This window comes from Natator depressus, chromosome 4 (assembly GCF_965152275.1).
Source record: "Natator depressus isolate rNatDep1 chromosome 4, rNatDep2.hap1, whole genome shotgun sequence".
In the NCBI taxonomy this organism is placed as follows: domain Eukaryota; kingdom Metazoa; phylum Chordata; order Testudines; family Cheloniidae; genus Natator; species Natator depressus.
In genome coordinates, this window is record NC_134237.1 from 83,064,570 (window position 1) to 83,087,448 (window position 22,879).

Here is a 22,879-nt window from a genome sequence, read left to right on the forward strand (position 1 = left end):
AAAGACAGTTGGGGGCACAGGGAAATGTAGGGTGAGTGGGAAAGAGAGAATGAGTGTGAGCAGAAGACGGAGAAAGACAGAGATGGTTTCAGCTGCCTAGGGCACAGGCTACCTAAATGGCTGACCTGGATTAGGTGCTTCACTCAAGGACAGGGTTTGCAGCTGGGGATCCCCAGCAGAAGGATACACCTACCTCGGGCCTATGTGCCAGACACACCAGCTTGGCTGCTTTGGTGTCTAAGCCCCACACTCCTCTCCCCCACCCTTTCCTTGGCATTCCATTCTTAGCTAGCTTAGATGGCTCCCCGTTTAGCTTGCCAGCTTTTGAGGAGCCCTTTCTTAGGCCCCTAGCTCTCCGTATGTAGTATATGAGAAGCCAGGGCACCTAGCTTCAGTCTGAGAATTCTGCTAGGTGACAGGTTACCTAGGGGTTAAGTGTTGCAATGCCTAAATAGCTTTGAACATCTGGGCCTTTGTGCCAAAGTGTGTTTGTCTTGCAAAAATAGAATATACTCTTAAAACACAAAAATATTACACTATAGATAAGTTCCTTTGCTATGAAAATAACCTCTGGGGAATGTGTCTCTAGTCATAATCCCTGCAAGGGATTCCGCTGGAGAATGCTCTAGATAAAATCCCTGCATGGAAAATATTTCTGAGAATTACCTCTCTTGACAAAAAAACTGTTAGCTCTGAGTTCCCAAGGTCAGGGTTTTATATTATTATTTATTATTGGTATTACTGTAGCACTTAAGAGCCCTAATCATGGACCAGGACCCCATTGTGCTAGGTGCTATACAAATACAGAGCAAAAAAGCTGGTTGCTGCCCCCCAAATGGCTTACCATCTAAGTATAAGACAAGAGTCATCAGATGGATAAAGACAAACTGATGGGGGAGTAGGAGGAAACGATGAGACAATGTTATTTAGCACTGTAGGCTGTGGTTACGTTTTTTGTAAGCATCATAGCAAAAACACCATTGTTCAGTTTTTTGTAAGCATCATAGCAAAAGACAGCTTGAAGGAGGATAACAATGTAGCTCTGCAGCTGTTTACAGAGCTCCTCCCAAGAGTGAGAAGTAGCATGGAAGAAAGTACAAGCAGAGCACAAATAGTCCACAGGTGAATTAAACCTTCCCATTATTCTACCTTGATTAGGTCCAAACTGATGTGGTATAAAACTGGAGCCACCAGGTCCCTTAGGAACAGAGTTTTTTTTAAGTATGTAGTTGCCTAAAGATGCAGATAGTGCATCCCCCCTCCCCCCTCCCCACTCCAAAGATGCCTAAGGGCCTAGGTACCTAATTCCCATAAGTGTCTAGGCTCTTTTGAAAATCTCACTAGGCACCTATCTGCACCATTAGGCACAAATATCTTTAAAAATCTACCCCATGGTTGCTATTGCTCATAGAAGACTACTCTGCCATTGCCACTGACTTTACTTTTTCTGCACTGTCAACAGTAACAAACACCTCTACCCCTTTTGTCTCCAAACTATGCCTTAGCCTTTGGTAGCATCATTCAGGCATTGGGGACCTTTATTAATTGGGAGGATGTGTAAACATCTCAAGTTGATTTTCAGATCTCAAGGTGACTGATCGGGCAGGTAAGTTAAGTTTTTATTTTTAATGTAACCCATTTATTACCAACCACATTTCACTAGTATCTGTTCCAAAACTGAGAGCGAAGACTATGCTACAGCTACAACAGTGAAGTGATTCGACACTGAGATAGTATCAACACCACAGAATGTGAGGTTCTGGAACAATGTTTATAGTGCGGGGTGCTGAGAGTCATTGAACCAAACTGTAAACCCTGTATATAATGGAAACCTCTTCAAGTCAGGGTGTGCTGCGGCACACTCCGCATCCCTAGTTCCAGCACCTATGCACAAACTGACAGTTCAATTAAGAGAGAGGCTCTTCCTCATCTTTCTGGAGAAAGTCTGTGGGACAAGGAGTACCCATGGGGAAAGAAGAAATAGAAGTTCCTTTTCCGGTCAGACACTGGTGTCAATGCTAGAAATCAGCCTTAGTGGCAAATAGTATGCATGGACTTGAGCAAAAAGTGTTAGGTCTCAGGATACTAAGCAATTTGGTTACATGCAGTTGGTCACTGAAGGAGGCATGAGTTCAGTCTCTGCACAGGGGGAAGAAAAAGTGAGCTGCAATGTTTGTTTTGTTCAGCTTCCATGGAAGTTCACTAGTGCCCCAGAAATTGTCAGACTTGAATTATAATTAGGCCACTGACAATGTTGCTGAGGCAAGTAACTGTGGGTCTGAAAATTTAGATTAATGGAACCCATAAAAACACAAACGAAAATGCAAAGTATTTCTGCTGATGTACACTTTATTCTCCATTTTTTAAAAGATAAATATTAACATCACAAATAAGACGCAAATTTGCATGGATTAGTATGTGGAACAGAAATTGCATTGTGGATTCAAGTTTTGATGTTATAATGTCAGTGCTAACTGACATTTAATTTGTTGAATATAATGTTGCCAATTCTCAACTTCTTCGCTCTTTGATATATGATACTGTAACAAGCTTTAAAAAAACCAAAACCTCTTATTTTGATAACCTAGAAAAGCGTAGTGATCATCATGTACTGTATTAAATACAATTATATGGATTACACACATGAGGCTCAACCTTTGAAACCAAAGGGAGTTTTGCCGTTCACATTAATGGGGATGGATCACCCTGAAAGATATTAAAATATAAAAATGAACATTACAAATTAATTGCTCACAAGTTGGGAAATGCAAAAGTTAGGGTTGATTCCATAACCTTAAATCTTCCCTGCAGCGTCTATGCAATAGATGGTATTTAAATTATATGATCAAATGCTATCCCCCAAGTAATACAATATAATATTGTTTTGTTCTTTTGTTTTTCTGAAAAACAACAGATACAGACCACCACGTAGCAGTGCAGATTACTCTTTGTATCCCAGTTCGTCCATACAAGTAATTTTTAAAAGTACACAGTAAAAAGTACTTTAATTATATTCTGCACTATTGAAGGAAGAGTAACTAGATTTTTGCACACTTCATTCTTTCTGCAGGCCCAGCTGTGCACCCAATGAGAGAGAGTAGCATGTTGAGCTGCTGCTTGGGATATGTGTAGGCAGTAGCAGGGTGCATGGAGGGGGCCTCTGCCTGCAGCACCTAATGAACACTCGGGAGGGGCCTGGTTTTGCTTTCTCTTACATCAGTGGATGTTTTCACCAAAATCACTGAGATTCTATCTATTGATGCCTATAACATTCCCTAAAAATTTGGAATTGATGGGGTGCAGTATCCCAAAGTTATTTGGGTTTGTCTGACAAATAGAGAAATTACCTCAAACAGTGTATAAACTACTTATAAATGTACCCTTCATATAAAGTGTGGTCACTTTTTATTATAAAAAAAGTTACTTCCAAGTTTTCAGTGGAAAAATACTCCCCAAAAGGAGCATCCAAATCTGTGTATATTCTAGCTCAGAGAATAGCAGGGACTCTGCAGTAGCTTTGGAAGAATCAATAAAAGGTTTGAGATTTTTTTTTCCTGTTTGGCACAATTTCATTTTATTACCTGACATAGTCTGAAATGTTGCTTTACCTTTTACCATATAGCATGCAAAATACTTATTCATTTAAGAGTCAGTTGTATATAAAATTGATTTTACACCATCAAAGAGTGACATGTAAAAGACTCTATTCCTTTCTTTTAAACAGGTCGATTCCAATGCATAAAAACTATGGTTTATTTAAATGTAAGTTCCTCTGTATTATTGCAGTTGTAAAACTTCATTGACAATCATATTTTATACAAAAATCCTGTTTCTGTTGTCCATTATCCTTCTATTACAGCAGATTTACTGATGGAGTATGAAAAACTCCATTTGCAATCCTATTTCCCATTTTTAATTACTTATGGAGACCAGAAAGTGATGATACATTTGATATTAATTCAGCTCTTTTCCTTTTGGTACTGTATGTTCTATATAATAAAATACAAAACAAAGTTGTACTGATTATTATCTGTATTCAAAGGAATGCAGTGTTAATGGACATAATTATTCTGTTCTTAGTATATTGTCTGCATAAACTCTGAATCAAGCATAATTTATCATAACGTATTTCTTCTTTCTGCATACAGACAAAGGAATACCAAGTTAATGCATTTGTTTTCCATCACGCCTTTTTCCATCAGGCATTTTTCCCCATTAAGAGTTTCTTCAGGGAAATCATCATTTTCCTCCTTTTATTTTTCACAGTAAAAGTTGACTCAAGCCACCATACGGTTACATATATTTCAAAGAGTAAATTTATTAAAATGTAACATTTGGGTGATTGTTGTATTTTCCAATCCACAATTCCATCTCAGCCTTTGAAGCAGATAGCCATAATTTATTTTTAGCTTACCAAACAGTGACCTGGAGTCAGCCCTTTTTGTCATATATGACATTCTTGTTTTGAAGTGAGGAAAAAAAAACCTGGTCACTTCAGGCAGCACAAGATAGTTGGGCAGGCCCCAACCTGGGGTGTTACTTCAGCTCTTTCGGACCAATGGCAGCTCTACCTTGTTAGGGTAGCTGCTATTTGGTTAATTCTGGCACCTCTATTGGGTTCTGGTGGAGATCAGTGGGTGAGAAAGCCTGCATTCAGATGGTGCCACGTGGAACTAAACTTTTTCCTCCTTTGCTCCTCTCGCTACAAATATCCCTCCATCCTTCCATCCTTTATAAGTCAATGGTTAGTGTGGAGTTCTATGGACGCTTTTGTTTGGATGGGGTTATGATGTTGTGCCTCAGAAAATTGCAGGTGCAGTGTGGTTTCATCAGGTTGTGCAGGTACATTTAGGACTTTAAAGCATTGTGTGAGCACAAATGCAATTATGGATTACTGATTATTTTAACTGTTGGGTATGTTTTTCACAAGATCACACCTTGGGATGATTTGCCCTGGCAGCAGGGTTCGGATTCCCCATGGTGAGTTTAGAACTCTTGAAGAAGTGGTGATTAGACTCCCAGACCTGTCAAGGCTGAGAGAGAGGGTAAGTGCCTTACCTGTGTATTAAGGCATCAGCTCACTTTCTATGCTGATGGGGGCTGGATCTGAAGAAATACCCAATATCTCATTGTGAGGTTAAGGGTTTTCCTGTGCAGTCATGTAAGAGACCTGTTGACTGTAGAACTGTGTGGGCCTCTTCGGGCTTTGGGATTAAATGAATGGGTTGGGCCATACACAGTTTTGAACACTTGGGTTGAGGATGAAAAGGGGACAGGCAGCTGAGAGCTTGGGGCTGCCATAAGTAATCTTCAGGGATTTTACAATGTAGAGTAGGACTCCTAATATTATGATATACTAATATAGGGTAAATCCTGTCACATCACAATACCCAGAGTAAAATTAATACCAGCTCGGGAGGAAAAAGCGTTCTCTTACTATACTCTCTGTATAATATATTGAAGTACCAGGAAACTTTTCACCCAACTATACATATAAAATCATGGGATCTAAATTACCACACAAACAGATCTTGGAGTCATTGTGATACTTCTCTGAAAACATTCGGTCAATGTGCAGCGGCAGTCAAAAAAGCAAACAGAATGTTAGGAACCATTAGGAAAGGGATAGATAATAAAACGGAAAATATCATATTGCTTCTGTATAAATCCATGGTATGCCCACATCTTGAATACTGCATGCAGATCTGGTTGGGAAAGGTACAAAAAAGGGTAACAAAAATGATTAGGGGTATGGAACAGCTTCCATATGAGGAGAGATTAATAAGACTTGGACTTTTCAGCTTGGAAAAGAGATGACTAAGGGGGTGTATGATAGAGATTTATAAAATCATGACTGATGTGGAAAAAGTAAATAAGGAAGCGTTATTTATTCCTTCTCATAACACAAGAACTACAGGTCACCAAATGAATTTAGTAGGCAGCAGGTTAGAAATGAACAAATGAAAGTATTTCTTCTCACAACACAGTCAACCTTTGAAACTTTTTTGCTGGAGAATGTTGTGAAGATCAAATATATAACAGGATAAAAAAAAAACTCGATAAGTTCATGGAGTTAATTAACAATGGCTGTTAACCAGGATGGGCTGGGATGAAAAACCATGCTCTGAAGTGTCCATAGCCTCTGTTTGCACAAGCTGAGAATGGGCAACAGGGGATGGAGCACTGTATAATTGTCCTGTTCTGTTCATTCCCTCTGAAGCACCAGTGGAATTGGCCACTGTCAGAAGACAGGATGCTAGGCTAGATGGACCATTGGTCTAACCCAGTATGGCTGTTCTTATGAGTTGTACTATAGTTTTGAAAAGAACGATGAATGATTTTAAAAGAAAGTCTAGCTTCTGCTGCTTCATCTTACACATGCATCTTCCCTGATGATAAAAATAGTGCCCTGGAGTCAGCTTTTGTCCTAAAAGCAGAATTACATACAAGGGAAATTTTTACGCTTGCTCTGGACATTGCACACTTAAACACGTTGTGAACTTCAGGTTAAGTCACATTGGTGTTGTACTGTATATCTACCTACAATAGATAGATTTACTTGTCAATGAAGTAATAGCTACTGATGGTTATTCATATCTTTGCTATGAGGAGATTGCTACTTTTCCTGCAGTCAGCCCCTAAGTTAATAGTGTGAAACTTTACTTTCTTTGCCCTGCAGAAAGAATTAAAACATTATAACTTAAGGAATCCTGTCTTCATGGCAGTTCCCACATTGAGGAAAATCTGTATTACGGCAACCACAATGTTAGGAATGTTCCTTAAAGCAGAAGCTGGCCTGGAGGCAGAGTTGCTTCATGATGACAATAGTAGTTCTACCTTGAAGGCAGCACATACTTTGGTACCAGATGATTATCTCAGGAATTCTGCCCTGGACACAAAGTTGTATCAGCAAAAATAAGAGAGTTCTTCTATCATGTGTGGCAGATGTAGTGGAAGACGAGGAGTCTCAAAGCCAAAGTCTTAAAGCCAGAGTCTCAGCAGCAGTATCATCTTTATAACTGTGATATACAACAGTGTAGAAGGATTTCTAATTGTTCCATGGGAACAGCATTATTATAGTTTTGATTACTTATCTAGTGTCATTGGAACAAAAAGACAAAAAAGGATAAACTAAAGAACTATCAGAGAGTGACAAGAAATAAAAGAAGCATTTGGAATACATATACTTAGGTACCCATCCCCGTGAAACATGTGTGCCAGAACTTACATTTAGAATTACATCAGTTCACTTAGTTAGGCTGGGCTGAATGCCTTAAAGACTATTAGTCTTAGCCTTGGTCTACACTGGGGTGGGGGAATCGATCTAAGTTACGCAAATTCAGCTACGTGAATAACATAGCTGAAGTCGACGTACTTAGATCGACTTACTGTGGTGTCTCCATCACAGTGAGTTGACTGCTGCCACTCCCCCATTGACTCTGCCTGCACCTCTCGCAGTGCTGGAGTACAGGAATTGATGGGAGAGCGCTCGGGGGTCGATTTATCGCGTCTAGATTAGACACGATAAATCGATCCTCACTGGATCGATCACTGCCCGCCGATCCAGCGGGTAGTGAAGACAAACCCTTAGAGTGAAGAGACACAGCCAGGTTGTGTATAATCATCAATGTCCATTCCATTCTCTTTCTCTGAACTTCTCTCTAGTAACAACTGATCAATATGTTTCTTCATTATTTCTCCCTTTATCTCAGCCAGCCAATACCTTACTTCCAGTGTCCTTTTCCCACTTCCCCATCTACAATTTTGAACCGACTTTTGATCTAGACATAAAAATCTGTGAGTGTCCTACTCTCTGCTGTTTTTTCATTAGTCCTTTCACTAAGAGTGATCTCATAAAATCTGACATTTAAGAGATGAACCTGATGGAGTTTTCTGTGAGTAGTAAAAAGAAGTTGCAGTGTTGCAGAACAAAAACAGTTCTACCCTCATTTTAAACTCTAGTGCACTTAAGTTTCTGCACAAACAGTTCTGCTAATTCATTTGAAGTTAGCGATAAGCAGCTGATCTAGAGTGTAAATCTCTCATGAGAATAATTTAAACTTTCTCAGAAAATCCAAGGACCTTATATGAAACAGTCCCCTCCTGTAATCCACATGCAGCAGACATATTCCACAGTGCCTCAGTAATATTAATCAGCAGTAGTGTTTTTTCTGCACCATTTCTGGCCAGCGGGAATAAACTTCAGCTACACTTAAGTGAGTTTGTTCAGTCTTTTCTGCAATGCCAATGTGTAGTCTTTACCAAAGCTTAATAACCTACTTCCATGGATGACATAGGGCTGAATCCAATGCCCACTGAAATCAATAGAAACCTGTCCCTTAAATCCAATGGGCTCTACTGGGCTTGGATCTATGGGGTGATGTGATATGTTTTGGTGCCAACTATGCAGTTCCCATTGGCTAATCTCTCTTTCAATATCTTGATCTAAATGTGGCCAAAAATAATTTCTAGCCAAAATGTCTCATTTTCACAATGCTGGTGGTAAGGTTCATAACTCATCTAGCATCATATCAGTAAACTTTTTGGAATTACTAATTTTATACCACATACTATACACTACACATTCTGTACTGACGACTGCATTTTTCTACAGAAATATGGATGAAAAATCTCATCTGCTATCTGACTTAACCGCCACAGTTCCAAGGGCTTTTGGTTTGGATTTTAGGTAATCTGCACCTGCATCTATACTAGAGAATGCGATAAGAATACTTTCCAGAACCTCTTTACGGTTTCTCAAGTATTCTCTATTTCTACCTGTCAGTAATATGTAAAAAGACAGAATAGCACAAGCCAAATTTTAAAAGTAAAGGTAGAGAAACTGATCCATTACTCTTTGGATTATGTCAGAGTTACTAGCAACACTATATGGTTATCTTTCTTACCTAAGTAACCTTTGTGTGAGTTAGATATATTTTTTTAAAAGAACCTGGCTCTAATGCTCCATGATATGCTTGAGACAAATATGCTTGTGTAATCTTTACTCTCCTGATACTTTAGAAAGTAAATCTTGTGGGGTTTAGAATTCTACACTGATTCTACTAAGGTTTCTGATGATTTTATAGTCCCTACAAATCTTCAGATAAGGCCTTAGGTTAGAAACACAAATAATAAGAAAAGTCCATTCGTTAAACAGTATTTTCTGTTTCTGCAATTCTCCAGTTGTCTTTCTACAGATAATCACCAAAGCATAAAAAATAGGATGAACCCTAAGAAATCTAAGTATGGCGCCGCTCTTTACACTACCTATAGTTCTGCTTTTATAACTTTCACTGAGCTACATATATATCAAAAACAGATTTATATTTTTCTCTTACTTTCACTTCAGTATTTAACATGTGGTGCACAGCACTCCAGTTCAACCTTCTCTTGTTAAACCAATTTGTGCCAATTAGTGTATGACCATTTCCTTCTGTCACAATTAATGATAACAGCAAACAGTTTACCCCTGTACACGTTTATATAATTGAAATCTTGCTAGATGTAGCACAGGTTTTATATGCCATGTGTACTCATTTCAATAAAGACAAATTTATTAAAGGATTTTTAATGGATTGAAGATGAAAGGATTACACTGAGCCATGGGTTATTGTTTTTATTGCTCAGTCTCTCTTTCTGCACCTCCTACTAAAGCTAAAGTCATGCTGGAACATTTCAAGGAGTTTGTCCATAAATCAGTGTGGAAAGCACTTTTAGAAAATGGTTAACCTGCACAACTTTTATTTGGCTCCCTTGGGCCTATGTAATCTGAAGTACTCTGTTCCCACACACACACACACACACACAGGTCCCCTGCCCAGTTCAGTGCACAGGATGGACCTTCTTTAGAGGTGAATCAGGGTGTACAGTGAACAAAACTTTTGTCTGTGGGATCCCTTTCTTATTAGTTGCAGAATTTGGAAGGTGTGTAGTGAATGAGACAGTGGACTTCAGGAAGAGTGGACCGTTAAGGTAGTTGAATGCTGTCCTGGAGAACTGAATTCTATCCCTGTCTCTGCCACAGAGTTTAAACCAAACTTTTCAAAGGTGATCACTAATTGTGTGTTCCTCATTTTCTGTGTGCCTGACTTGAGATCCTAGAGTCTGATTTGTAAGAAGTGCCAAGCACTCACAGCCGCAACTGAAGCCAATTATAGCTATACTTTGAACATATAAAGTGCAATATAATGCTACATATTCTGAAAAATCAGATCCTAGGAGTTTTATATTGGGCACCCATAATTAGTGGTTAAATTTGATCTTAATCTCTCTGTGCTTCAGTTCCCCATCTTTAAAATAAGAATAATAATACCCATTCATCTCACAGGGATTTTGTGAAATTAATTAATGTTTGTGAAGCACTCAGATATTACAATGATGAGTACCATAGAAAAGCCCATTAAATAATTAATAATTATACCCTCATAGCAAGATTTGAATAGTGTACAGCAATAAGCCATGGGACCCTACACTGAACAAATGAGGATAAAACAAATATTGAATAGTTACTCATTAAGTGAGCACATTCCATTCTGTTCCCTGAATAAGGCAGGGATCCTGTGGAAGAAGTAGTATTTGATCACGTAATTAAAGACTATATCATAATGCATATATGCACAAAGGGATTGAATTAAGAATGCAAAGGCAACCTTAAATCTGGTATTTTCTAACTTTTGAATGCTTGACTTTGTAACTTTAATGTTCTTTGAACATAGTGGGGATTGTGTGTGTGTGTGTGTGTGTGTGTGTGTGTATAATTTAGATATGCAATGGTTACACTGAAAAATCTCTCCCTTGGTTTAATTTTTTTTTTAACAGCAATCCATGTGTTGGAGCAGCCCCAGAATTGCAGAGCCTGGAAGCTCAGACTCTTCAGCAGCCTGCCAGAAAACTAGACATGTTTCTGGTAGAATCCTGTGGTTCATCAGTAGTTAGCGGAATTTGATAATTTCTACAAAACATTTTGGGTTTGACAAATTAGCCTTTGCTGATGACATTCCCAACTTGCTCTACTCTCAACTGTTCCCAGATTATTTCTGTGCTCTGTCTTCTGCGGAGTAAGGGGCAATACGTCTAATTTACTCACTCACCCGGTTTTCGTCAGAAGTGTTGATCCCGAGGTCAGTTCTTAGTGTCTTTCTTACCTTTTAGTTGTGAGGGGTTTAACTTTTCTGTTCAGTTACTTCTCCCAGCTATTTTTTGTGAGGCATTTATTGGTGATACAAATTGGGCCAGGGTAGAGGTCTACCAAACACTTCTTGTGTGCATGAAGTAAGCCTCATCAAGAAGCACATTTTATAAATCTAAAAACAGTTAAAAAAAGAATAAATATATTACTGTGGCTACCTCCTCTGAGAGGTAGGAGAAATAGGAATGTATCCCGAAATGAGCTCTGCATGACCCTAGCATAGAAACCCATTAGAGCCAATGGGGCCAGATGGGGACATTGGATAGAGCTCATTACAGAACTGGAGACATAGATGGATAGTCAAAGATGAAGAAAAAATCAGGCTTCTGGCCACTCCTGTGATCTGGGTCTCCATGAGCAAGCCTTTCCAAATGTTGTGTGTTTTGGTTCCTGCCCCCAAAATACAAGTTTCTGAGAAAGACAGAGAAACTGTCTCTGTAAGTCTGCTATGATTAAAATAAGTGTGTAGTCTTAGGAAGGGCTTGTTGATTCTAATACAAGACCGACTATCAGTAATAGAACAAAGGCAATAGAAGAATGCAAATTCATACTTGTGATTTCTTATTTTGTGTTGTGCTTGAAAGTGTTTGGTACAAGAAATTCTAATATATGACAAAAAGAAAAGGAGGACTTGTGGCACCTTAGAGACTAACAAATTTATTTGAGCATAAGCTTTCATAAGCATTTGCATCCGATGAAGTGAGCTGTAGCTCACGAAAGCTTATGCTCAAATAAATTTGTTAGTCTCTAAGGTGCCATAAGTCCTCCTTTTCTTTTTGAGGATACAGACTAACACGGCTGCTACTCTGAAACCTAATATATGACAGTTATCTTTTGGAAGAGGGTCGTAACATTGAGAATTATAAGTGAAAACAAAAATCTTCTGTTATCAAAATGGTCATAATATGGTCTGGAGGAATAAATAGGGGTTTAGGAATCAAAAGGACCCATGTCCTAATTCTGCCACTGAACCTTTGTAAGTTCTCGGGTAAGTAATTTAATTTTTCTGCATTGATAATATGAGGATTATACTACTTGCTACCTGACAAGTATTATGAAGGTTAATTGAACAGATAACTATTGTGAAGTGTTTTTATTATGTTAAGTGATGTATGAATGAAGAGTGTTGTTATTACACTATTCAAAAAATTACATGTTAATAGCCCAGCAAAAACTGCATTAAAGTGAATGATCTAATGGTGCAGAATATTAAACTATGTTATCACGCAATGTCCTTTTTCAGGTATTAAAAATTATTGTATAGAGGTTATAAACAGTTTAGATTGCATTGTTTAGTGTCATTAATCAAAAAACATATAGATTACATTCTTGAAGTAAAGGCTGCTCTCTTTTGCTGGAAATTAAAAATGATGACCTCTGTCATGCACACTAATCATGAGATGTCACAATATTTATATACAAATAATTTTTCCTTAGAAGGATGAGTAAAGATTCAGTTATTAGGAAGAAAATTACTTAAACAATAAAATAAGGGTTGGAGCAAACCAAGGACTATTATATTCAATACAAACTCAGCAAACAGGCAGGAAAGTCTGACTTCTTCATGAGCTTTTATGGCTTGCAGGCACTAATCTAATTTAAAAGTTAGCAGGACCTATCTATCCAAAGAACCTCGTCTTGCTCACCTCAAATAAACAATGGATATTTTTTCTTGAGATAATGATGTAAACCATATCTCAAAACAGCAAGACTGGTTCCCCTGACCTTAAACCTCTCTATATGAATCCAGATTTGTGAGAAACATTTCTGCAGTACTATTATATATTTTTGTGTTTTCATAGCACATAGCACCTATAAGTCCCAAATGAGATTGGAGCCCTGTTGTGCTAGGCACTGAACGGACATGGGGTAAGAAAGAGTTTCTGCTACCAAAAACTTACATTCTAACTAAACAAGACAGACAAAGGTTGGGAAAGGCAACACAAGAGGTTGGTGGCAGAGCCAAGAATACAAGTCTGGCAAGTCCCCTGACTCCCAGGCCAGTGCCCTCGCCAGGAGACCACACTGCAACCCTGCTGTATAAATAATCCATTTAAATAAAACTTGTTGAAAAATATATACTGAGAAAAGAAATCCCCTTGGGTTGGCAAAGTGAGGGCTCACTGTCAGCCACTATGGTTTGTTTTCCTCCAGGGCCAAAAAGAATTATTTAGTGTGTGTATCTGCATTTACATCAACATCCAGCAGGTGCTACAGCTTCTGAACACCTTCTGCCAAAGATTACAAGCTTTTTTCTCTTGATACCATGTGTATATTTTTAAGTTTTAGGGTCTAAAGGATGGAGACAGATTAACATTTGGAAACATAAGTCAAGTAGTGGAAAAACTTCGAAGGGCCATTCACCTGGGATTTGGTCTAGCTTACAGTCAAGTTCCTCTTGCTGTCTTCTACTGCTATTTTAAGAGCACTTTATAGGGAAGATACCAAATTTTCTACTATCAGAACTTGGAGAGTGAGAATTACAAATTAATAAACTCACAGAATGTTAAAAATATTTCTAATATATAAAACCACTACCCAGTTCTTAACACAGGAAAAGGATAAGAGAATCCCAGTACATTCTTTCTATGAGGAAGCACGGTGAACCAACAACAGCCTCTATAATTTCTAACAGGAACTCCCAGTAGGAACTAGAGATGTCTGAACCAAAACAAAAACAAAACAAAGCATTCACACACATACATGCACGCATGCACGCACCAGCCTTTGCACATATTTAGAAACAATTTTTTGAGATTTTGAAGTGTTCAGGTCACTTTTTTGAAATGTTGCATGTCAGAAATGCTGAAATACCATGGATGGATGATCAGACAGAGTTTCCACAGGAGACCAGTTACAGAAGTCCAAGAACTTGCACAGGAAAGCCTTCTTTTGTGAATTTTTCAGTTAGATTTCAGCTGATTCAAGCATTTACTTAGTTAGCATCTGAAGCAGGCCCAAATTGCAAACCCTTTGATGTTTGCCCATCACTCGTAGAAATCAGTCACCAAAGAGATCTAACACCTGTTTCCCAAAATGTTATGTGCCCCTCTTTTGGGGACATGAACAGATTTCTTAATTACTCTCCAGAGTCACTGCTTTTATTTTTATAAAAAGTAAGTTTCTAGTTTTTATGGTTGTGAAGAAAACCTTCAAAACATGGGCAAGTGTCACCAGTACAACCATGACTGCCTGAGTTGGCAGACAGCCTAAATCAATAGCTGTGCTATGAGAACTGCTGTATTCATTTCAGTGGGCACTATCCCAGCTGCCAATGATGATAGTTTTAATATCCAAATTAACAATTACACTGCACATCAAAACATGTAAGAAAGGAGAGGAAATCTTATATGAGAGAAATCTACACCAACCTTTCTCAAAGTGGGGGCAGGAGAGAAAGGGCACGAAGGAATAGTGCAGAAAAGATTTATGGATTAAGAGGTTTAAACCTTTAACAATATATGGCAGGATTGCAGTGGGTGGAACAATTGCTTTTATTTTCCCAAAAGGGAGCTAGACTTTTCCTTTTAAAAACTAGGTTTTTTTTAAGCAAATAATCTACAGTATAGCAGCTTCAGAATGGAACTGTGTGTGCTCTCTCTAGCCATACACTGTACATTTGGTGTATGCTGAATTGACAGAGAAGAAAAAGGAAAGCAACTGGGGATGAAATTTTCAAAAGTGCCTAGGCTTGCCAACTGGATAGGGTCCCACAGGTGAGATAGGTGCCCAGACCTCTAAAGTGAGGCTGAACTTTCTTATGCTTAAGCCCCAGAGCGATCCATGAATCAGGAGATGATAGGCATTTGGCTGCCTATGGAGCCTAATCCAGTAGGCTTGCTTTGAGGCCACCTAGCTCCAAACAAAACAGCGGGAGAAGGAGGCCTTCTCTTATGACCTTTGGTGGATAGGATGGGATATTCTGATGTGGATTTCCCTTAATCTCTCCTGTTTAAGTTGTTTTATTTTAATTAAATAACTGAATATTAATCGGGCCAGAGAGAGAGACACACAGACACAGAGATCACTATAATCCAGTGGTTATAGTCAAGAAGATACCAGAGTTCGGAACATGGATGTTTCCAAGTGGTCTTATATTTGTCCTTCTGTTGAAAGATGATAGTTGTGATAAGCAAATCATGCTTCACACATTTGATGAGTTAATTTTCCCCACTCCTTCTTTCCCAATGGTACCTCTCTAGAGTTCAGGATGTCACCCAACTCTTGCACTGAAGTCACCCATGAGGATAACCAGAAACAACAAGGCCCCAAGCCCAGATGGCATCCTCATGGAGGTCTTCAAAGCTGGTGGAATAGCACTCATGCAAAAACTTCATCAGCTACTTGTTAGAATTTGGGTTAATGAAGAGGGAAGAGCTGGCTGGCAATAGACTCCAACAGCATCACAACAAGCCTCAGCCTGTTTTGAAGAGAATTGCCTTGCTCAAGAGGCTGAGAAATGGCAGAGAAGGAAGAAAAGGGTACAGTATCCCAGCCAGCAGTTGTGCTCGCACCATGCAACCACCTGTCATATGTTTGAAAAAACTTGTAGCGCACAGATTGGTATCTTCAGTCATCTTAAGTCTCATCAACGTCTTTTCCCCTGGCAGACTTCATACTCGTATCAAAGGATAGACAACGACAAACCCAGTGGTTAGGACACACAACTGAGAGGTGGCAGATAACTGTTCGAATCCCTTCTCTTCATCAGGTGGGGGAGGGAACTTGATGCAGAGGGTTTCCAACATCACCCAGGATGGGAAGGGAAGCTCCTTCTTCTTCCTTCCCCCACCCCCCACCACACCAAGGACTTGTAACCCATCTTCTAGAATTAGGTGGGCTAAGTTGTGGATTGCTAGTAGAGCTAGACACCTCCCTGCAGCCCGGATTTAGGCACCCAACTCCATGACAGATGTTGGGCTTGGGACACACCCCTCCCATTGGCTATTTTAGGTAGCTCCCCACCTAGCATTCTGGCTTTTGTGGATTGCATTCTAAGGTACCTGTCTCTCCCCATTCATTGTATATGGAGCCAACCTTTATGGATCTTACTGTTATTCCTATGATTTTCTACACACCTAAAAGTTATGTATTGTGGCACTCAGCATTACAACACCTATGCTTAGTTGTGGATCCAGACCTAAACCTCTTTTGAAAAAGCAAAAACACAGTAGAACTATGGGAAAAACATCAGCATAGAGATTAGCAATACTAAATGATCACAGTAGACCTTTCTGGCCTCAGAATTATGAAAAATCCAAGCCCTCCAATTTTGATCAATTTTATTTCCTCCTCTGGAAAGGTGATATCGTCTAGGGTTTATGTAGAAAAAGAAAATCCAGTGGTGAATAGTCACTGTTCCACTGCAAATATTAGAAGAAATTTTTGTAGAAGTTTCCATAAATTTTAAATGTCAAAACTGAAAGTGATTTTAAGCACCTGATATAAAAATAAACCTGTCAAAATAATGTGCTTCCTACTCAGCAGTCACTACAGTTCTTTAATGCATCCGCCCTAAAGATAATTTTCTAACTTAAACTATCATTAATGGCTAAGAAAGTGTGCTCTCACAGTCATGAAGTGAAATGTGATACTGAGCACAAGGCATAAATTAAGGAATATGCTGGGTGTGCTTGTCAAAAATCAAGATTGAAGAAATATGCCACTAACGGGCTTTGTCCTTCAAGAACACTCCACATACGGGTCATAAATGTAATATAGGTGTGCTAAACAAGATCAAGGGACTACATATTTTTCATAAAATGGTTAAATACTGCGGGACAAGCACCACCGTCAGTTGCACCCCTGAAAAATGACTAATTTCAAACACATGGGCTTTGATGTATTTTCAGTCTCCCTGACATTACTGACCCAATCAATATATCTTCATTTAGAAGCAATAGCTTCTATTACATTAAATTGCTTTCCCCTGTGGACTGCACAGTACAGGTGAGGCTACTAAATAGTGACAGGGTCCTCCTTCCAAACTAGTGTTTAAGGAGGGTATGATCAGGTTAAAAAAAAATCAAAATAATCAAGTGGAACTCATGGTGGACTATCACTTTCAGATTTGAATGGCCATTGGGTGTGGGGGAGTTCATTTTCAGTGAGAACTTGTTTTTTAATCTCTTTCCTCCCCTCCATTTTCCACATCTAGCTTTCCTATAAATCACCTTGAGCTGTATGGGTGAAAAGTGCCACATAAGAATTAAATATTATTATGCATAGTGCAACCCCAATGACACAGTATTTAATTCAGTTTCGTAAGCCAAAGCACAGCATGATCTGGAGGTACTGGAAAACAAGCCTGCCTCAAAGTACTGTTAATGCTCAGTCTGCAGATGTAGTACAGTGCTACATCATCAGAAATGCTTGCTGTCATTCAGAGATACATCATCAAAGTAGGTCAGGCGTATTTATGTCCAAGATGGACATATTTCAGTCTGTAACTTTCCTTTCGTGAATACCATTAAGCAACTCTGGGGCTTTGCTGACACCGAGACCTGCCTGTAGGAGTGACATTTTGTTCTAGCAACGAGCAAAAGGCAGAAAGATAGCACAGTTTTTTAAGGGGAGGGGTGAAGGTTTGACATACAGTATACATGTACAGTATACTCCTAATTAGCCAAATATCATGTGGGTCACAGATTTTGTTTGGATAATCAAGAGGTCAGCAGCCATTCAGCAGCATGGTGGCCTCCCTCACAGTCAGAGGCTTGGCCTCTTACTTTTTGCAGTCCATGCTGGGGGTCTTTGATCAATCATTCCTGAGACAGTGAGGCGGAGGAGGGTTTCCTGCACTGTTGCAGAGCTGGTGACACCTGATCCCTGCAGGCAGAAGGTGTGGTGGCAGATGGGGGTGGAGAGTGGTCCTGGCAGGGCAGAGCAGAGAACCCTGCCCAGAACTCTGCTCTGTCACTTTGTGCCTGCCAGGATGAAGTGTCACCAGCCCTGCATCAGTGAAGGAAGTCTTCTGCAGCTTCGCTGTCACAGCCCACTCACTCCCATGACAGCAGGCTCTAGACGGCTGTTTGCAACAACATTGCAGGAGCTATTCGGCAGCAGGGTGGCCTCCTCCACACAATCCTGGCTGGGGTTTTGGGGAGGGGGGTCTCTGCTCCAGTATTCAAACCTCTACATTATCCAAATCCCTTCTTTGCCCCACTCCACCTCCCAATGAGATACATGCCCTCTGCAACTTGAACCTAATGGGTGGGGAGAGGTAATGTGGATGTTTGGATAATAGGGTTTCAGATAAATGGGAGTATAGTATATCTGCTTTTAGTGTGAGATTTTCAAAAATGCCTAAGTGGCTTGAGCACAAGTCCCATTGACATTATTCTTCTAAGCACAAGTTCCATTGAAAGTCAATGTGACTTGTGCTCCCAAGTCACTTCGACACTTCTGAAAATTCTACTCTTCATGCTCAGGAAAACTGATAGATGGACTGTCTGGTGACTTGAATCCTTTACCCATCAAACAGGTACAACACAGGTTGGGGCAAGGCAAAGACCCTAGACTGCCTCACTCATGCACCTCTGTCCTCCCCTGGAGGGGCCAGCTCTAGGGCTGAATGGACAATTCATTCTTCAAGTCCATTCAATATTCAGCCTCTTTGTTGAGGAGATCAGTAAGGATATCAAATGTTGGTGGTGTTTTAAGTGAGAGAAACTCCCAACGGGGGACTATACTGAAGCCACCAACCCCATTCAAGATTGTATATCTTATTCCTACATTTGTCTCTGGGAATTTCATGGAGTAGGACCATTTCATGTGGGATTCCCGTTCTTCTCACCAAAGGAAACTAGGGAAGGAAGAGTGCGAAGGAGAAACAGATTAATTTGAAAATAATACATTAAAATCCTCTATTATGCCTCTTCTCCAGAGCCACAACTTCAGGGATAAGCAATCTACACAAGATAGAGATTCTTAAAACATACCCAAGGTGAGAACTGGGTAGCAAAGCAATTTTGTTTGGCTGCTCCCTACTGTTGTGAGAAATATAAAGATTGTTTGGAAGTGGAAAGAAAGTGGGATAACACATGAGAAACAATTTCAGAATACTGAAACATAACAAGCTACATTCTGCCACAGGGTGAAATCTGCCCCAAGATACTTATGCACAGTTCCCATTCAAGTCAATAGAAATCAGACAAGCATTTGAGGCAGAATTTAGCCTATAGAATGGATCTCTAGAAAAGAGCACTTTATGCCTCCTTAATGCATGACTTTACAAGTGGGGCCTTTCAGAGAACAAATACAAAACATATGACAGCTTAATCAACCAGAATTATGGAGTTATAAAGAACCTTACTTATTTTCTTTAGTTTACGTGACATGCAGGCACAATCAGACCCTTGCTATAACCCATTATAGAGCAATGTTGGATGTACTGAATATTTCCAGGAGACCTCATAAAAAAGAATAAAAGCAGCTCATTTGAGGAAAAAAGGGAAGCAGGGTGGGGGGAAGGGGGAGAAAGACCTATTGTGATCTTCAGGGATTATACTGGTGTGACTCACCTAAGCAGAGATGAATCATCCTGCAGTGTAGCTGAATTGTTCACATACAAAATACTATTTGAAGGTACTATTAAGAAAAGAAATCTGAAAACCTAGGCTGTAACTAGGAATGGGCAAATATATCTCCATGCAGTACAATTTCTCCCTTCTAGATTTGGATCTAATGGACAGAATAGTGTCATGGTCTCATTCTCTCCACGATCCCCAGAGGATTGAAGTATTGTGCCTGCATATGGCTCTGAGATCTACTGATGCTTAGGTGTGCCTCAATGCTGCTCCTAGTGCAGCTTTGTGCCTTCAAATCCAAAATGTCTGCTGCTGTTGTAGACACATCCATAAAGTGGAAATCTGAAATGTGCATCAATACCTGAAGCAAGGCATTTATATGGCTTCAAGTGAGTAGCACCTAGCCGAAGAGGAAAAGGTACTCTTCTCCTTTCGAGGGTCCCATCACAGCTTTCTTCACACTTTCGCTCCCCTCCTCATTAAGACCCTGAGCACTCTGTAAAGGTTCCAAGTTTTAGACATTTTCCTCTCTTGCCAGGTGTACTGTCTACAGAACTAACATACAGGTCTTGCCCTTAGAAGTTTTTTTTTTTTCTGTTATTCCTTCTTTTGGATTTAGGACTTTTCTGTTTCTCAGATTGCATTTAAAAACTCTAAATTCAAGTACAGTATGAAAGATTTTAAGGGATTGCTAAATTGCAGAGTATTTCCAATTTACCAGCTAAACTGAGCATATCATCTGACCCCCCACCCACGCTCCTAATAAATATGTTTTAAACAAACCAGATTTTCTATGCCTGCCTTCCTCCTCCCAGCTTTGAGCCAACATTAATACAGATGTTTGAAATAAAAACAGTTTTCCTCCTGCCTTGCCACCCCTCTCCATCCAGAGTCTCACTTTTTTTGTCCCTTTTCAGCCTCAGTTCAAAGAAACGCTTCACAGGGGGAAACAAATCCCACCTCTTCCAGAGCTTTTTCCAAAGTGCCTGCTTCTCCTTCACACCAATTTTAACTGACTGCTTCAGAGCAGGACCAGACCAGACTGCTTAGTGCAGATGTCAGCAGCCTCTCTGCTACACCTGGCTAAAATGATCAGATAAATTCTCTGTGAGAGAGAGAAAAGCAAACTGAATGTGAGCTTAACCGGCAAACAAATAGGTATGTCCACATGTTTTCTGTGACCCTAGAGGCTTGTTTGCCAGAGTTTGAGTCTCTGGCAAATAACTCACGGAACCCTGCGGAGAACATATGTGTGTTTTCAGAATAACTAGCACCACTTACTCTAGAGCAAAATACAAAATGTTTAATACTGGATAGTTTAGCACTTCTCATACTTGGAGAAATTAGCCTATTCTTAAAGTGTAATTTGCATGTTTTTCCCCGCGCATCAGACTGCTGTTTTAAAAACTGTGGGCCAAATCAGACAAGACTAGTGAGCATCAATGTATCCAACTGAGCTTAAACTGGTGTAATTTACACCTTCTCCCAGATCACTCACTGTATAAATTACATCAATTTAGGCTGCCACAAATTCATACTCACTTGCCAGTGTGTAACTTATGTAAACAGGGTCTGCATGAGCTCTCCCCTAACAGCTAGTGATGAACTGGGGGAAAAGACTTCAGGAGCAGACAGTGTTTGCATAGACAGGCCTACTCCACCTATTGCACAGCAGATGGAACAGCTTTGCCAAAATGATCAATTTTGGGCTGGTTTTGGGTTACAGATCACTCTCTAGTATTTGAATGCAGGGGTAGTGAAACGTTATCATCCTTATTGTACAAATAAAGGGCGGCAGAACTGTGCTTGGCATACACTGATTGACGGGGTCACCCTAAACTGAACTTCAGTTGCAGGGCTTAGTGTTGCCAAATGCAGTGTGTGTGTGGGGGGGGGGGCAGGGAATAGTTGGGGTTTTTTACCTTGTAGTGTGGGCTCTGCGTAAGGAGTCCTAGACACCATTTCACCTGCTCTTCTCCAGTATTTTCAGGACAGCTGATTAGACTCAACTGAAGAGTTCTTGTTTCTGGTTGGTGATTTCTGGATCTGACATCACAGCTGAGCAGGTCTAGGTGTTAAGCCTTAGACCTTGTGCAGGGATAGTATAGCAGTGAAAGACAACACAGACACTGTACCCAGCTGCACGCACTGAGAGCTAGGTTAAGTGGTGGAACCTCAGACAGTGACATTGCAGAGAGCAGTGGCAGAGAGCCAGCAGTAGCACCTCTGAGCCAGTTGCAAAGGCAGCAGCAGAGGCATTGCTCAGTAACCCCCCTGGGGAGGGAAGTGGACCCCTGTGAACAGATCTCTGAACTCTGGGTCCTTGCTAATCAAGAACAGCCAACTGTGATTGGGGTGTGGCAGAGGGAGAGGGGAGTGGTGTGTTAAGGGACCTTCATTTGTTGGACTTTCACACCTCAAGGTGAGAAACTGAGGCAGAGGACACTACCCAATTCACTGTGGGTGGGCATTTACCTATGGTCACATGCTTTTGAATGGTGATTGTGGTGTTTTCCCAAACTAATGTTGGGTTCCCTTTTAAGTGTCATATTTTATTATACACAGACTCCGTGCTTGTGGGCGGGGAAGTATTGCTTCTTAGAGGTGGTGGTTAGTTTTCCCAGATTACTGGGTGAGTGGGGGCTTGAGCTAGTTCTATTTTAGGTTGTCAAGACAAAGCCCAGGATATTGAACCCTGCTCTTGTTGCTCCTGACTTCATGTGGCAGAAGGGTTACACTTACAATCCTTAACTCTGAATTTGGTTCACTGTATCTAAGGGCATGGCTATGCTTGCAGATGTAGAATGCTTTGAGTTAAATCTGCCTTCGGAGAGCACAGTAGGAAAGTGCTGCAGTCTGTCCACACTGACAGCTGCAAGCGCACTGGCGTGGCCACATTTGCGGCACTTGCAGCGGCATTGGGAGTGGTACATTATGGGCAGCTAATCCACAGAGCACCTCTTCCCATTCTGGCGCTGTGGCTTGTGGGAAGGGGGCGAAGGGGTGCAGGACATTCTGGGTCCTGTCCCAACGCCCCGTGATGCCTCAGTTTGCATCCCAGCAATCCCTGTGCTTCCGTCCACATTTGGCGCCGTCTTTCAACATTTTTTGTACTGCACGTTCTGTTTTCCCTTTTCGTCTGCGGGAAGGGAGCCTGAACTGC